The sequence below is a fragment of the Cynocephalus volans genome, chromosome 1 (genome assembly GCF_027409185.1).
Source record: "Cynocephalus volans isolate mCynVol1 chromosome 1, mCynVol1.pri, whole genome shotgun sequence".
In the NCBI taxonomy this organism is placed as follows: Eukaryota; Metazoa; Chordata; class Mammalia; order Dermoptera; family Cynocephalidae; genus Cynocephalus; species Cynocephalus volans.
This window is the reverse complement of record NC_084460.1, coordinates 221130439-221135102: the sequence shown is the minus strand read 5'-3', so window position 1 is coordinate 221135102 and position 4664 is coordinate 221130439.

Genomic DNA, 4664 nt, shown 5'->3' with positions numbered 1-4664 from the left:
GTGTATACCTTAATATTTTAAGCAAATCTTTACTACTCTAGTTCAAATATGGTTAATTTCTTCCAAAAATGATAGCACAAGACATAATTGTAATTGCTGCAGTTAACATTAAGTGTTCCTAGCCTCAGATAGCTTCCCTTTGATCAATTGTTTCCTTTTACCCTTGAACTTACCATTTCTGAACAGCACATTATTGATAGAGCTACCACTTAAAACATTTGAATGAATTTATTCAGTAGACTCTGTGAACAGATGGCATTTTCATTTTCGGAAATCCAAATACCCTGAATGCCTACATATTTGAAATGGTGCATCTGTGGAATAAAGTTTTGAAATATGCTATATAGTCCTCTAAGAATATAGCTTTAGGGTAAGAAATATAAACTTTTCAAAATATGAGGGTACTTCAAAAAGTTTGTGGGAAAATGAAATTAAAAGATAATATGACTCCTTCCATAAACTTTTTGAAGACCCCTTGTATTCAAGAGAATGCAACATAGTACTGTATTTATTTCAATAATTTTTGGACGTATATATCACACCAGTATTCAGTTACCTTGCCTCTCAGCTCTAAATCCTCCCTTTATTGAGTGCTCTGTGAAAATGGAGATGAGCCCTTTAAAATTTCTCCTTTACCAGCTTGCACAATGTTAAGCTTTGTCATAGAGGGCACTGCAGAGACAAGGGAGGGGCTTTCCTTCCTTGTTTTATTGTTCTTGCTCAGCAAGTTCCTGCAGTGTACATAGCTTCTTTAGCACCGGCAGCCAGCAGCTTCCCTGGGCATCCACCTCAGATGATTTAGTAATGAAGGGTCTTCTGTGGATGTGAAGAAAAATTTTAAAAAATTATGGGCAAGGAAATGAAAAAGTATTAGATGTAGGTAGGAAAACATACAACCAGAGAAATGTTATACTGGCCTTAAATAATATTCACCTAAGTTAATTTCTCTGAGTTTTAGCTGTCTTCTCTTTATGGCTTCTTCTTGTTCATGCTTTGTTATCTAGAATTATATTTAATTCCTCAAAGTTTGTCTGCATGAAATTGACTATGAAGAGGTATGTGAAATCAACTAGTAAGAGGTACTTTCTATCACTGCCATAAAAGATTACAACACACTTGGTGGCTTAAAGCAACATAAATTTATTGTCTTACATTTCTGTAGCTCAAAAGTTTGACACGGGTTGTCCTGGGCTAAAATCAGGGTGTTCGCTGAGCTATGTTCCTTTCTGAGGCTCTAGGGGAGATTGTTCCTGTGCCTTTTCCAGCTTCCAGAGGCAACCCACATTCCTTGGTTCATGGCCTCGTTCGTCTATATTTGAAGCAAGCAGCATAGCATTTCTCTGACCCTGCATCTGTTGTCACATCTCTTTCCCTGACTCTTCTTATGCTTCCTTCACACACTTTGAAGGAGCATTTTTGGATAATCCAGGATTGCTCCCTATTTTAAGGCACTTAAACACATCTGCAAAGTTGATATTGCCCTGTTAGGTAACATATGCACAGGTTTCAGGGATTAGGACTGAGACATTTTAGAAGGATGGAGCATTATTCTGCCCACCACAAAAGGTAGTGTTTAAGATCCCATTGTCTGACTATTACCTCCCATCTCTCCAGTACATTCCCTCTCATACTCTAATTCAACAATCCTTTGAGCCCTTATGGGACATTCACTTCATCAATTCCAACACTTTTTCAGTTCCTCATTTCTTTGATGTCCTCCTTTCCCTCCGTATCAAACTGAATTCCATGGGTTACCATTACAATGCCTCTTTTATGTACACCTTGTACTCCCTTGCCCCTCTTTATCGTACTCACTTGGCAAAGCCTCAATGCTGATTAACCCAACTCTCCTGCTAGTCTGTCTTTGTCCTTATGTAGCTGATCGTGGCTGGAGGAAAATGCAGCCTTGCTGACCAGTCTCCCATTCAAGTCCATGACCACGAATTTCAAATGGGCCCTTAATGTTGCCTGTTAATCACATGCTACTGTCCTACTCCATTCACTTTTCCGCTTTCCTAGAAGACTCTTTTGTGCCTTCTCTCTTCCCAATCCTCTTACATCTGCTTTTCCATCCTCACTCTTGGATTGTGACTTGACTCTTTCTTCACTGAGAAATGCAAAGCATGGAGAGGGCCCCGCAGATTCCCACGCCTATCTCCACACCTGTCAGCTTGGGTCCTCACACTCTGCCTTCCTCCTACGGGGTCTGTGGACTGAATCCAGGGGGTTGTGATCTTACAGGTGGGAATGTGTCTCTATTTCCAATAACTTTTATCTGCAATCTAGCATTTCCTTTGACTATGAATGTAGTAAAAAATGCAATAGCATTGCTGGTACCTATGGTTTGGCTGCTGTAGACCTCACAAAAATATGAAACAATGTTTTTAGATATCATGGAACATGATGCACATGTATCACTACTTTGAAATTATGGTAGTTATTAGACCCACCACTAGATCTTATGTATAGCATTAATAAAGAAACACATGCATTAATATATCACAGATTTGATTTTTAAAATGATTTAATAACGGGCTGAGCCTGTGGCACACTCGGTAGCGTGCTGCGCTAGCAGCGCGGTGACGCTCCCGCCGCCGGTTCGGATCCTATATAGGAATGACCAGTGCACTCCCTGGCTGAGCGCCGGTCACGAAAAAATAATAAAATAAAATAAAATGATTTAATAACTGTGTTTCAATATAACACAGTTATATATATATATATATAACTAGTTATATATAATATAATTAATAATATATATAATATAACTAATAATATAATTAGTTGTCTTTGTACTCCTATGTATTTTATGCATTTGAAAAGATTATTCTGAGAAGCTTCCAGAGATTTTACCCATCAAAAGATTTATGGTACAGGGCCGACCCTGTGGCGCACTCAGGAGAGTGCGGCGCTGGGAGCGCAGCGGTGCTCCTGCCACGGGTTCGGATCCTATATAAGGATGGCCGGTGCGCCTGTCACAAAAAGACAAAAAAAAAAAAAAAAAAGATTTATGGTACAGATGAAGGTTAAGAATTCCTTCTGCAGATAACTGTCTGTCTTCCTGTCTAAAGCTAGTACCTCTATTTGCACACTAGATACCTTCTCCTGTCACCCACTGTGCCAAATGTCCTCCTTTTTCCCCTCCAGATCTATTTCCTCCCTTCTGCTCTCTGCTCTGGGCCCTGGAGCTGACCTCTGTGGATAGTACAAACCCATCAACCAAGTTTCCTTGTATTCTGACTTCTGCTTGGGCTCACACGATGGGAGTCACCAGCAGGACACAGAAGGGTAGAGGAGGGAGAGGTTGGGCTATTTATCCTCAATCCCTTTGCAGAACCTGGGGTTGCCAGAAGCTCTGCTCCAGCTTTGGTTGGGCAACCCTTTCCTATTGCTAAATCTCCCTGTCTGGATTCATATAACTGCCCCTGATTTTGCTCCTTCACCTCTTACTGTGATGAGTACCACACAATTCACCACCCCATGGGAGCTTTCCTTAAGTCAGCCCACACCTCTGTAATAATCTCTTCAGTCTTTTGGTGTGCTTTCTGCTCCTTGCCATGACCCTCACTACTACACGGACTCAAGGAAATGGCCCCAGCAGCTCTCCTCGCTCGAAGTTCATTCCCATCAAGAAAGCCTTCTCTCAGCCCACTTGCCCTGACAGTACCATTTTCTTGATAGCCAAACCCACTGTCTCCAATTCTTCTCCTCTAATTCACTCTACCACACACTTCAGTCAGGCTTTTGCCTCCTCTACCCCACGGAAACTGCCCGTCAAAGTCATCGATGATCTTCAAGGGGTTAATAATTTAATATGCAACACTAATCTGTTTCTAACATGTAGTTTACTAATTTATCATGTATATTAATTATTGTCTCTCTCCTAGAACATAAGCTCCTCAAGCCTAGGGATTTTTGTTCATTTAGTTCTTTGGTGTTTCTTAAGTGCCTAAAATAGTGCTTGGCACATACATTTTCACTGAATTTAATCATTGCCCCTCAATATACACAGTAATAACAGCTGCTTTTTCCCTCTAAAAAGGTGAAGTGATTAAACAAAAATGTATAGATGAATCAATATCAAATCTTATAAAGAGAATATTCATTCTGTTAAATAAAACTTATAGGAAGCCACTGATTTGGACTGAGCTGCTGTACAACACCCAACAAACCAAACCAAATGTAGTCACTCATTCTAAAGTTCTATGTCAAAGCCAAAACTAGGTTAGACCTTCCAAGAAATCAGGAGAGACAGAGATAATAGCCAAACCCTCGAACAGGCCAGTTGAAGTTGGCATGATAAGGAAGTCCACTCTGCTTTAACATTTACAAGGAAAGTAATTTTGAAACTTTATTGCAGCAATATTTTTTGAAACGATCTAAAATTCCAACAATAGAGACAAGCTTAAATAAAGTATGGAACAATCATACCATGGAATAGTTTACAGTTGTTCAAAATCAAGTATTATGTAGAACATGCAATGACTTGGGAAAATGCTTAAGCTATAAAGCTCAAGGTTAAAAAAACCGAGGAATAAAACCGTACATAGAGCAGGATTCCAAAATTTCAAATACAAATACATATATACATATACCACAAATAAAAAAATGATTGAAAGAAAAATATATAAAAATGTTAACACTTGTTATTTCTGTGTACTAGG